Consider the following 14226-nt stretch of genomic DNA (forward strand, 5'->3'; position numbering starts at 1 on the left):
TTCCTGTGACATTTATTTTATAGCTGGAAGTTTGTACCTTTTATTCCCCTTCACCTATTTCACTCATTCCCCCATGCCTCCTCCATTCTGGCAACTACCAGTTTGTTCTCTGTATCTCTGAGTCTGTTTCTGTTTTGTTTTGTTTGTTCGTTTGTTCTCCTTTTTAGATTCCACATATAAGTGAAGTCATACGGTATTTGTTTTTCTCTATCTGGCTTATTTCTCTTAGCATAATACCCTCCAGGTCCATCCATGTTGCCACAGATGGCAAGATTTCACTCTTTTTTATGGCTGAGTAATATTCCACTCTATGTATGTACATCACATCTTCTTTATCCATCCCTCCATTAATGGGTACTTGGGTTGCTTCCATATCTTGGCTATTGTAAATAATGCTGCAGTAAACATAGGAATGCATATATCTTTTCAAATTAGTGTTTTTGTTTTCTTTGGATAAATACCCAGAAGTGGAATTGCTGGATTGTATGTTAGTTCTATTTTTAGCTTTTTGAGGCACCTCCATATTGTTTTCCATAGTGGCTGTATCAATTTACATTCCCACCAACAGTGCAAGAGGGTTCCCTTTTCTCCACACCCTCTCCAGCATTTATTGTTTCTAGATTTTTTGATGATGGCCATTCTGACTGGTGTGACGTGATACCTCACTGTAGTTTTGATTTGCATTTCTCTAATGATTAGTGATGTTGAGCATTCTTTCATGTGTTTGTTGGCAATCTGTATATCTTCTTTGGAGAAATGTCTATTTAGGTCCTCTGCTCATTTTTGGATTGGGTTGTTTTTTTGATATTGAGCTGCATGAGCTGCTTGTATATTTTGGAGATTAATCCTTTGCCAGTTGCTTCATTTGCAAATATTTTCTCCCATTCTGAGGGTTGTTCTTTCATCTCTTTTATGGTTTCCTTTGCTATGCAAGAGCTTTTAAGTTTCATTAGGTCCCATTTGTTTATTTTTATTTCCATTTCTCTAGGAGGTGGGTCAAAAAGGATCTTGCTGTGATTTATGTCATAGAGTGCTCTGCCTAGGTTTTCCTCTAAGAGTTTTATAGTGTCTGGCCTTACATTTAGGTCTTTAATCTATTTTGAGTTTATTTTTGTGTATGGTGTTAGGGAGTGTTCTAATCTCATACTTTTACATGTAGCTGTCCAGTTTTCCCAACACCACTTATTGAAGAGGCTGTCTTTTCTCCATTGTATATTCTTGCCTCCTTTATCAAAGATAAGGTGACCATATGTGTGTGGGTTTATCTCTGGGCTTTCTACCCTGTTCCATTGATCTATATTTCTGTTTTTGTGCCAGTACCATATTGTTTTGATTACTGGAGCTTTGTAGTATAGTCTGAAGTCCAGGAGCCTGATTACTCCAGCTCCGTTTTTCTTTCTCAAGATTGTTTTGGCTATTTGGGGTCTTTTATGTTTCCATACAAACTGTGCAATTTTTTGTTCTAGTTCTGTGAAAAATGCCAGTGGTAGTTTGATAGGGATTGCATTGAATCTGTAGATTGCTTTGGGTAGTATAGCTAGTCATTTTCACAATGTTGATTCTTCCCATCCAAGAACATGGTATATCTCTCCATCTGTTTGTATCATCTTTAATTTCTTTCATCAGTGTCTTATAGTTTTCTGCATACACGTCTTTTGTCTCCTTAGGTAGGTTTATTCCTAGGTATTTTATTCTTTAATTGCAATGGTAAATGGGAGTGTTTCCTTAATTTCTCTTTCAGATTTTTTATCATTAGTGTATAGGAATGCAAGAGATTTCTGTGCATTAATTTTGTGTCCTGCTACTCTACCAAATTCATTGATTAGCTCTAGAAGTTTTCTGGTAGCATCTTTAGAATTCTCTATGTATAGTATCATGTCATCTGCAAACGGTGACAGTTTTACTTCTTCTTTTCTGATTTGGATTCCTTTTATTTCTTTTTCTTCTCTGATTGCTGTGGCTAAAACTTCCAAAACTATGTTGAATAATAGTTAGCCTATTATTCTTGATTGTTTGATTCTCAAATATGTTAGGCCAGATTTTAGTGAATTTAAAAGTGTCTGTATGCATAAGAGCATGTGTGTGTGTGTGTGTGTGTGTGTGTGTGTGTGTGTGTGTGTGAGAGAGAGAGAGAGAGAGAGAGAGGGAATATAATATGATTTTTAAATGCTATTAGTATTTGAAGGCAGATGGATGGATCAAGAGACTGAAAAAGGAGCTTTCACCACATAGGTCATTGGTTAAATACCATAAATATTTGCGTCTGTGTCTACTAAACAAACAAAATGTGACTTTAAAAAGAGATTGACAGAGTTATAACATAGATGAACTTTGAAAATATTATGCTAAGTGAAAGGAACCAGTTACAAAAGACCACATATTGTATGATTCTATTTATCTGAAATGTACAAAAAGGGAATATCCATAGAGACAGAAAGTAGATTCATTGTTGCTGGGAGCTGGGGTGGGGAGGGGTGGATGTGAAGGAAAATGGGGAGTTACTGCTGATGGGGTTCCCTTTTGGGGCCATGAAAATGTTCTAAAATAAACTGATGGTTGCACAACTCTGTAAATACACTAAAAACCATTGAATTGTACCATTTAAGCAGGTGAATTGTATGGTGTTGTGAATTATATCTCAATAAAGCTGGTATTAAAAAAGAGATTGACACAATTAGGCTGCTTAAGCACAGGAAAACCACACTAGTGAAGATATGGCATGTGACGGCAGGAAACAAGTATAGAAAGGATCTGTATTGCAAGAGACAAACTAAACTCAGAAATCAAAAGGGCCTTGGGAGATAAAGTCATCTACCTCTTGTTCAGCATGATCCCTTGTTTGCCACTGTCATTGCAAGAAGGACAAAGTGCTTCAATTTACCACAAAAGAGATTTCAACACTGCAAAAACATTTGATTTCAACAAATCAAATAAGCCAGAAACAGAAGCTGGATAGCAAAAAAAAAAAAAAAAAAAAGATATATTTCTTCTCTGATACTTTTAGAAAGGTTTAAGTAATCATGTGACTATACTGGTTTAGGGATTATATCATGCCAATGTTTTCATAACTAATTGCAGTCAGAAAGATAATTGGACATTTGGTCTAAATAACCAAGAGTTTCCTTATAAAATGTCACAGAAGGGCTGAGGACAAGAAATTTCATTTTGAACCAGCAAACATCTCTTTGATAATTCAGAACCAAGAATGCATCCACTGGTTTGTTTCTTCGTCAATGTCATAGGGTCACCTGAACAAGGGTGTAAATAGAGTGTAAACCTGTCCATTCAGAGAGGATTCCCTTTCACACACTGGCACCATTATAGTAAGATACAGCTCATCTAGTGGATGGAATGGAGTAGGCCTAGAAGTAACTAAGCTTAAGTAAACTTTAAATTTTTTTTAAATATTTGGGAGTCTTCAGGAAAGTACACCATGTGAAATGAGATCAGACTCGTAGGAATATTCTAAGTCAGGAGTCAAAAACATTGTCTACAAAGGGCCAGATAGTAAATATCTTTGGCACACAGGCCATATAGTCTCTGGTACAACTACTCAACTTGGCTGTCAAGAGTACAGAAGCAGCCACAGACAATAAGTAAACAAATGGCCTTGGTGATGTGCCAATAAAGCTTTATTTACAAAAACAAGCAGCAACAGGTTGGGCCTGGAGCAGCTTAGTTTGCTGACTCCATCTGGGTTCCTGTGCTTGCCCCAATTTGGACTTGGTATCCGGGTGGAGTTGTGTTCTTAAAGGGGTATATTTACGTTAGAATTGGTTCATGACTGAAGATATGAAACAGATTAAGATAGAAATTAGCTCCTTTGCACATTACAATCTTAGGTCTTTACAATCTTTAATACCAAGCAACTGATGGATAGCTGTATTCTACTCTCATTTCTTTATCACTATTCAAATTTGAATGTAATCACAATTGCGGAATTCCACGGGGGTGGGGGGAATGACAACTACAGCTACCTCTTATTGAGCTCCTGCTATGTGGCAGGACTTGTACTAGGAACTTTATGTATATTATCTCATTTAAGGCTAATAACTATTCCATGAATGGAAGTGTTATTATCCCCATATTCAAATGAGAAAATAAGGCTTATAGAATTAATTAGTAACTTTTGCCCAAGATCATTTGGCTTGTAATGTAGAAGCTGGAAGGTACAGGAGTGGGGAGGAGATATTCCATCTCATATCTGACTCTACAGCCTGTGAATAGAACCATAGGATATTACAGGAAACGTTCACTGTACTTTATCCCAAAAAATAAAGCATGGGGCTTCCCTGGTGGTGCAGTGGTTGAGCGTCCGCCTGCCGATGCAGGGGATGCGGGTTCTTGCCCTGGTCTGGGAAGATCCCACATGCCGCGGAGTGGCTAGGCCCGTGAGCCATGGCCGCTGAGCCTGGGCGTCCGGAGCCTGTGCTCCGCAACGGGAGAGGCCACAACAGTGAGAGACCCACGTACCGCAAATAAATAAATAAATAAATAAATAAATAAAGCATGGGAATGCAGCTGATGATTTTACCTTTCTTCTCAATTCCATGGAAAATTGGTTAGCCCACTAGTGGTAAATCTCATTGATAAGCAGGCATGTTTATTACACTTATGCCTAATCTAATGTTGATGGTGTATAGTAGCATGTATTTATTTTTATAATTCTACACATCGTGCTTTCTTTCCACCAGATGACACTGTCACCTTTGAAGAGTAAGTCAGTGGATCCGTGAAATAGAAATTCATGCCAATGGCAGCAGGAAAAATATAATTCTGTCTTCCTCTGAAGCAATATTTTAGGTGATGTCCAGGATTAATAACATAGATATTTTAGGACTCTGAAGACTGGAAATAAAGAGAGTTTATTTTCAGGCTATATTCTACAGGATATTAAAATATAGGATAGCTTAGTCAAACCAGTTATTTGTTACAAACAGAAAACAACAGATATTCAGTTTATCCTCTAGGCAGGATATAGACAGAGGCCTAATTTATCAAATTTTCCAGAAAATATACTATTATAGCCCAACTTGTCCTACCTGATGAACCCTGAATTACGAGTCACATAAATCGTGTGTCGGAGGGAGGTAGTTTTAAACAAATGAAATATATTTCAACATAAATGTGTTGATAACAAAACACCCATAGCATATGGCCGACATTTTCTTTAATTTGTTTAATATAGGGTCTCCTGAAGCATCACATTTAAAAACTAAAATAGAGATTGGGATTGACATATATACACTAATATGTATAAAATGGATAACTAATAAGAACTTGCTGTATAAAAAAATAAATAAAATTCAAAAAATAAAATAATTTGAGAATGAAAATCATAGAATTTTTGTGTTAGAAGGAACATTATAGACCATCTCCCTCACTTTACTGATTAGTAAAACAGAGGCCCACAGGAGCAAAATGACTTGCCGTAATCTTTTGGTTCTTTCAAAGTCCTTTTATAGTTACCTTACCAGATGGCATTTTCAGGATTATAATCTTCTTTCTATGTAATTCAATTTTAAGTGTGGATTTGCAAATATGCTAGATAATGATGTATTCCAGTGACCCTGCCTTAACTCAGGCCATGTAGCAGGATAGAGTCCCTTCCAGCTGTCAGTTTCCTGGAGAAGGGAAGTCAACAATAAGGTACTACCTGAGTGTACCCAAATAGCAGGTAGGGTGTAAGTGGGTCTCCAAAACCTTGCACTTACAGAGCAAAAGTAGGGCCGGGACTGACCAAGATCAGGAACCCTGTCAACCAAAAGAAATGCAAAATCCAAGTTTTAAGGACCCAGTCCAAGATGAGGGCTTGACAAGGAGGCAAGGGGAGGCAAGTGAAGACAAGGAAAACCTGAATAGCAGCTCAGCATAGAGATGATTTGCTGGTTTTGAGACAGTGCCCCCTACAGGTCACACGATGCAAAGATCCCTTGTTCCGACTACTTTTTTAAGTCGGCTCTCTAATTAATTAGTCTGATTCTAAGAGGCATGAAAGTCAGTACATTATTCCTGGGGAAGCTGGAGTAAATTATTCACAACAGGAGGAACAATTAAATGTCTGCAAAGAGGTCACTTGACAGGTCATTCTGCGCCACAATGGAAAGACTTCACCTAGTTTGCCTCTTTAATTCTCATTTCCCCCTTTCCTTATTGTTGAGTATACAAAAGTCCTTCTCTTCTGTTAAAGGAGGGCAAGCCCTTTCTCTTCAAATCTGAGAAACAGATTCTAGGCTTATTTATCCTTTCCAGTTTCTTTGTTACCTTGTCTGAAGCAGGTACTTCTCAGTCAAGTACATGACTTAATCATTCTGGATCAGTGTAAATTTCAAGAGCAGAAAACCCACCAAGGAGAGAGGCATAGGTTAACAGATTGCAAAGGGTTGGCAGTACTTCCTTTAAACCCAGATATGAATACCAGCCTCTCCTACCTCCCAGTGACATATGATTATGCGTTAGAGCTCCCCAGATGCACAGAACGGATGGATGTGCCAGACTAGAAGCAGTCGTTCGGGAGTCTTTCGTCTTTAAAATTTAACTTGAAATATTTAAAATAGTAATAGATATCATTCTTTTTACCAGAAATGATTCAGAACATTAAGGTCTTTTCTCAATCTTACTTTCCGTTTTGAAGTAAATATAAATTTCTCAAAAATGAACCAATACTTCCATTAGTATTTTTTTTTTTTTTTTTTGTGGAGGAAAGAAAATCCTCTGAAGGTTTGGAACAGCTCAGCCTCCAAAGTTCAGGCCAGAAAAGTGGACTAATTGAATGCTTATCGGTAGTAGTATAATTTTTTCCAAATGTCTCATAGAGTTTTGGGGGTTTTTTTAAATATATTTATTTATTTATTTGTGTCTGCATTGGGTCTTTGTTGCTGTGTGCGGGCTTCCTCTAGTTGTGGCGAAAGGGGCTACTCTTTGTTGCAGTGTGTGGGCTTCTCATTGCGGTGGCTTCTCTTGTTGCGGACCACAGGCTCTAGGCGTGCGGGTTTCCGTAGTTGTGGCACGCGGGCTCAGTAGTTGTGGCTTGCGGGCTTAGTTGCTCCGTGGCATGTGGGATCTTCCGGACTTTCCGGACCAGGAATCAGACCCGTGTCCCCTGTATTGGCAGGCAGATTCTTAACCACTGTGCCACCAGGGAAGTCTCTCATAGAGCTTTATAAATAATTAGAAGTACGGTGCTTCGTGACCACCTAGAGGGGTGGGATAGGGAGGGTGGGAGGGAGGCTCAAGAGGGAGGGGATATGAGGATATATGTATACATATAGCTGATTCACTTTGTTATACAGCAGAAACTAACATAACATTGTAAAGCAATTATACTCCAATAAAGATGTTTAAAAAATTCTGTTTCTAAAAGGGAAATTGATATATAAATTACAAAACTGTGTATGAAAGGATAAAGTATTATCGAAATCCAAAAAATGCATAACCATTAGTAGGGTTTTTTTCAATTACTTAAAATTTTAAAATGAAAGTGCCATGCTCAGAGCTAATTTCTGTGTTTTCAGTTATTCCTATTAAAAGCCATTAAATTAATTATAATGCTTTGATGCTTCATGGAAGCTAAATATTTGCTTAAACATTAACATCTACAATCTTAAAACCGACATCTTAAATCTCAGTACAGGGGACAATTCTTTCCCATGATCACTAAGATAGGTCATTTCAATTACTGCCCTGAAGGCTTAATAGAAATCCTATGAAACTGGTGGCTTGCACCACACAACAACTTAATCTTTATTGCAAAACACTTTCTTTTGTAACACTTCTTAATACATTTATAGATCATTTAATGAGATTTAATTTTATAAGTAATGAATTTTCAAGGTGTATGCACAATTTGGCAATAGTTTTTGGAAAATGAAAACATGAGATTATATAAATACAATATAGTTATGATGCAACATGAAGGTTGTGGTTTTTATTTGGTATCCTCATATTTGCTTCAGACAGCTGTTCCCTGCTCCTCGGTTGGGTTCGGGCATATTGTCTGGAAAGCTGGGTGATAAATATTCATGGTGTTTTAACGTAATTGTAAGTAAAAAATGGTTGCATTGAGAATCAATTTTAATTCTTTCTTGGTTTGTTTTCCTCTCAACATTGCGGGGTCATAAGTTTCTAAAAACTTTAAAAAGTTATTATTATACCTGTTCCAGGATCTTCTTGAAAAGGCACAAAAAGGAATTATTTCTCCTTTTCTAAAATTGAATGCAAATGATCAGATATATAAACCTTAACATGCAAATTAGTGAAACATTCCACAGATTGTCTGCTGCCACTTCTCACCCCACCCACGCATTCCCTCATATTCTAGCTAAACCAACTATTTCATCATTTCCCAAATATGCCTGTATACCTATATAATCCACTTTTGACAGTGGAATAGAAAACGTGTATTTAAGGAGAGTCAGAACTTGGTTTGAATCTGTCCCTTGCTATCTGTGTGGCTTTGAGAAAGTTATTTAGTCTCTGTCTGCCATGGTATACTCATAAGAAAATTCAGAGGATTAACACTTGAGCACAGTGCCAGGTATATAGCATGTGCTCAATTAGTTGTTATTGAATGAAGGATCAAATATAACATAAATAAAGTATCGGTACGTAGTACATCTATCATTTACCCTCTGTTCCTCTGTGAGGTCTGCTTTCTTGTTCCTTTTTAACCTAGCAGGTCCCTAACCATCCTTCAAGTCCTGTATCAAATGACATCTTTGGAGATGACTTCTCCAGCCCCTCCAAGGCAGAGCTAATGGTTCTATCTCTGCACTCTCACAACATCTCATACTTAGCTCCCAGAGCATGGTGCTGTCATTGTTGTCTATGTCTCCGACCAGGTATAGGGAGCTCTTTGAGGGCAGTGATTCCACCTTATTGGGCTTTGTGTCCCTAGTTTCTAAGTCCCAGGTACATAATAGAGCAAATAAATGTTTGATGAAAGATGAAGAAGAGGCTGAGTTGTCTGCCAAAGCTTTTTACTAGAATGTAAGATTGGACTAAACTTCTGAATTCACATATTCCCCACATCCCCAGTAGACCATGAAATCTAAGGGAAGGCCCCTTGCTTTGTATTTGCAGTGCTGACACAGTATCTGGCTCAATAAATGTCTGTTGAATTAATGTAGGCAAAATCCATCTTTAGAGCTCTTTCACCCATTCTTTTCCATTATTTGAGTAACTCTCTTCCCCCACTTCATAGGATCCCTACAATATCTGCCTTTGCTTGTGTGCTCTCAGTCTCTGATTTCTTTCCCTAAGTACCAATGGATAGGTTTGAATTAGATAAACTCATCACTGTTAATGTGTTATTAGCTAACTCCTTGCCATCCCTCCCAATCAGTAAATGTCCTGGCGAATGGTAGTATATCAGGACAGCCAGTTTCAAGGGGTTAGGGGAGGGGAGATTTGGATGCATAATCCTTAAAATATCTTTCAAATTACACTGTATACAGTGACTACTCAGTGTGTTAATTGGCATGTCTAGCCCTGGACAGAGGTTCGATAAATTAGATATCGAACTGAAATCCCTCAGTTCTGAACCTATCCTTTTAAACATGAAGAATTAAACTCCCTTTTAAACATGGAGAATTAAACTCACCAAGTCTAATTCCCCACTTTGAGTTTGGGAATGCTCAAGTAGTGACCTCCTGTGGAGCTGGGAGAAAAATCTTGGCTCTAACTCCCTTCCAGATTACCTGAAGTGACCCCCACTTAGTTTTCATTTGCCCAGTAACCAAGAAGGGACCATTTTCCATGCTGATTTTAATATGAAGAAATTTGGGCTCTGGGTGGGTATTCAGCTAGCAAGTAGTGTACCAGAATTATCTCTGTCCCATCAGTCTATCAAGCATGATACAAACAAAATTAATATGGATGCCTAAGATTCTTTGGTATTTTCTCCTGCAAAGTTGGTCTTTGATGGGTCGGGTCAAGTATCCCAGCCTGTGTCATCTTCCTTTTCAGTCTTTTACTTACCAAAACTAACCCCTGTCCAACCATTCAACTGTCAAGGAAGGAATACGACATTTCTCTTATGATTACAATTTAAATATCTTGAAGGAAAGTCTTTTCTGTTAAAAAAAAAAAAGAACAACAAAAAACTCAGAAGTGTTAATGGTGTTACGTTGGTCAATTCGGGTACCGGATTGTACAAGGAGAAGTGTTTTGGTCTAAGACTCCTAAATTAGAATATAGTTAGACAAGGATTGTTAGTAAAAATTTCCTTTTGCTTTATCCTGATAATTGTTTTATTTTCCTTCAGACATCTGTTCCCAGAGACTGTTGCCTTGAGTCCATATCCCCCTCTTTCAATTAAGGAGACAGATAAGCAGTTGTCTTCAGAATATAAGGTCACTGGCATTCCATAAATGGATTCCAGTGCCTGCTATAGAAACAAGTGGTGAATGTTCTCTGTCACTTGCAAACTATAAATTAATTAAGTTGACAACTTTTCCTTCTTTATGTTATGCTTTCAGAGGGACTTTTGAAATACCATTTGTTGCATTTTCTGATTATAAAAGTAATGTATGGTCATTGTAGAGAACTGATAGTACAGAAAAGTACTAAGAGGAGAATAAAAATCTCAACACCCAGATATAACAGCTGTTAGCATTTTGATGTAGTTATTTACAGCTTTTTAATGTGCATATAAAATATTTTAAAAGAAAATTGGGATCATATTATATATACAATGCTATATCTTGGCTTTTCAAAGTGTCCTTACATCTGAAACATTTTCAAGAACCATTAAGTATTTGAAAACACCAGTTTAAATTGTTATATAACATTTTGTCATATGAATATACCACGGGCTGTTTATTAAAAATAACATGCTTTTATGGTTGGACATTCAGTGTGAGTCCAATTTTTCTATCTTAAAAATAATTCTGTAATCTTTGAATTTCTGATTGTTTCATTAGAGTGGAATCCTACAAAGGAACTTACTGGGTCTAAGTGTGTGATTTTTTTTCAAAAAGCATTCACGATAAGAATTTTAAAAGTATCTTTAAAAAGTTTGTACCAATTTACCCAGCCACCAGCAGTGTTTGAGCATGCCTGTCCTTTTCACTGAACTCTCGCAAATAATCATTTAAAAGTTCTTAATTTGATTGACAAAAGTGGTATTTTAAAATATTGAGCATCTAAAAAAATATATCCATTAGGTTCTTGAACTTGCCTCATGTGTATTTATCTCTTTTCTTGTGCTTTACCCATTTTCCATTTTGATTTTTGTGAGCTTTTTAGTATTTTAAATCGATCATCCCTTTTTAATGTTCGTTGCAAATATTTTTCCCAGTTTGTGGCTTGTCTTCTAAGTTTTCTTATTTAGTAATGGCTTTTGAGCTTCAAGTTTTTCCATTTTTGTGTAGTCCAAATGTATTGGTTTTTCCATTTGCAGTTTCTTCCATTGCTTATGTGCTTAAAAATTCCATTCTTATTGAGTAGAGTTTTTGGTTAGTTTTAATTAGTCAGATTTATAATTTTGAAGGCAATGGATTTGTTCTACACGACTGCAAATATAGCTATAGCTGCACTTTGTTCATCTTAAATATTTTATAGACAGATTTGGAAGTGTTAGTTACAAAAGTAGGAGCAGCTGTAATTCCTTTTAAACAGGACCGTGTATAGAGAGAGTGATTCTTAAGAAGTCTTTTGAAGAAAAGACTTGAAATGTTGACATTTTACTGCGGTGAACAACTGTGTTGATTGAATGTTCCATATTATTCACTTCACATTGTGTAAGAGCTCTGTAACTCAAGGCAACACAACACTCAAACTGAAGAATCCCCCAGCAGTTTTCACTTTGAGGATTATCTGATTGTAGCCTTATTTCAGAATAGTTAAAACAGCATTTCTCAAAGGGTGGTCTTTGGACTCCCTTCCATCATAATCACTTAGAGTAATTGTTAAAATGGAGATTCCTGCATCCTCCCTTCAAACATACTAAATCACATCCCTTGGGGTTGAGGCCTCAGAAGCCACATTCTAACAAGCATCCCGGATGATTCTGGTCCACTGTAAAGTTTGAGAATCTCTGGGCTAGAGAGGAAAATGAGAAGTGGACCCCCAGAGGCAAAAAACAAAAAGCAAGCATTTGCGAACTTGAAGTCAAAAATAGATCTGAAATCAGTATACCGGCCAATGGGCAGAAAGGATAGTCAGAATGCAACAGGGCAGAGATGAAAGAGCACTGGCCAGGAAATCAGAAAAAGGAGCTCTGCTACCTAACATCCTTGTGTCCCAGGGCGAGTCAAAACTCTTCAGGCTTCTTATCCTTAAAATGAAGGTAAGAAATGCACGTACCCAAGCATACAGGATTGTGAGGACCGGGTGAAATAAACAAATGTAACAATGCTTTGTAAAGTTCATAGGTTTTATTGTTTATGATAGACTCAAAAAGGAAGTGCTGGTGGTGGTCAGCATCTGGAAGATGTGGCACTGGGTACCAGTGATTCATTAGAGTCATTAGAGTTCAAGGTCAAGAAATCCAGTCCCTGGAAGGACTTGAAGTTGGGGGCAGGGATGTGAGGGGAGAGAGAAGGCAGGACAACATTTGAAGGGCTATAGTAGGAGTGCAAGTTATTGGCAGACCTACATCAGAGAAGGAACAAAGCCTTCAGTGGCTCTTTCAGTGGTCATAGTCTCATCGAGTGATGTGAATAATAGCCACCAAGTTCTTTTATCAGGCTTCACACCACCCCGCAACCCCATTTAGAATCAGGATTGGGCCAGGGTATGAGGTGAGGGCACCCCTGTAAGAGGTGACTAAGTTAAACTGTTCCGTAAATTAGAGGATTGAGGGCTACATTGGTTGAGGGGAGGTGAAAGGAGCCCAAGTATGAACTTTTTCTGTTGTTGCAACCTCAGGAAATGGGACATTTGCTTTCTGAACAATCTAATTTCCCTTTTGACTTCTCTCCTCTGAAGGACTTTATTTACTGCAAAATTAAATATATTCCAGTGTTATTAAAATCTCAGGGGGTAACAAATAGACTATATAGCAGTCAATATAGATATACATAGTGATTTGAACCCTCCCGATGCAAACTCTATTCATTAAGTATAGTGGAAAGAGCATGGGCTTCTGCCTTTCAGGAATCACCTGAGTTACCCCTGAGGTTTCCGGAATTCCCTCTCAATTTCTTACTATCTGTGAGATCTTGAATATGATTGTATATGAGCTACCGTTTTTTAAATCTGGAAAATGGAGATTAAAATGTCTACTTGAATAGTTATTTGAGGATTAAATCAGATATCCTGGCAAAAGAAACTGGTACAATGACTGGTACATAGTAAGTACCTGGTATCCTTGTTTAACTGATTAATCAACTTTCAACAATTCTTATCTGATTTTCTAATAGAGTACCTAAACTCATTCCTTTAGCCCTGATCCTATGGGATCCACAATTCTTCCTCCCCAGTTTTAGCTCGGTCCATCTCTACTCTTTCTCTTTTATGTTTTCTCCCTCCCTCCCACGTTTATTTCTAAGGAATCCAAGTTCTTGTGTTCTGGAATCTAGGACCACTTCTCTCTAGATGAAAAATTCTCTCCTTAGCCTCCTGAATATTGAATATATTTCCCTGATTTTCTACTCAGAGAAAACCAGCCGCCCACTTTTTTCGTGGCCACTTTCTTATTTTGCGTGATTTATCCTGCTATTGTATCAAAGACTTAAAAAAAAAACTCCCCTCCCCTTATGCCAGAATAACTTTTCTAGCCCTTCAGTGTTTTTCATCCTCTTCTGGCCACATTCAAGTCTTCCTACAGATATGCAAAAACATGCTGACCTAAAACCCAACTAATTATGGATGAGATCCCGACCAGGCTGGAGTTTTCACCGCTTAGCTTTCAGAGGATAAGAGGCCTGTTTTAAGACTCTAGACTACACTGTACTCACAGTCAATACTAACTTCAGCTAAACCTCTCTACTTACCCACAGGGGCCCAGGAGTCTAGTTGCTGAGCGTTACTTACATTTTAGACTGTCAGTGAGAAAAATGCCAAAATCTTTCTCCTCTTTCTTTCTGCATCCAAGTAGTTTCGGATAACAGAACTGCAAAGTCTTTTATTTTGAGTTAATAAAAGGGAAGAAACTCCTTTCTGAGATGTTTGCCTGGAAGTCCCACACATCTGGGTATGATCATTCTATAGCTGTAGTTAGTACAAAATAAAAACAGTCCACACATTCATTCATTCAACAAATATTTTTCAAGAATTTACAAT

The sequence above is a fragment of the Lagenorhynchus albirostris genome, chromosome X, assembly GCF_949774975.1.
Source record: "Lagenorhynchus albirostris chromosome X, mLagAlb1.1, whole genome shotgun sequence".
Taxonomy (NCBI): Eukaryota; Metazoa; Chordata; class Mammalia; order Artiodactyla; family Delphinidae; genus Lagenorhynchus; species Lagenorhynchus albirostris.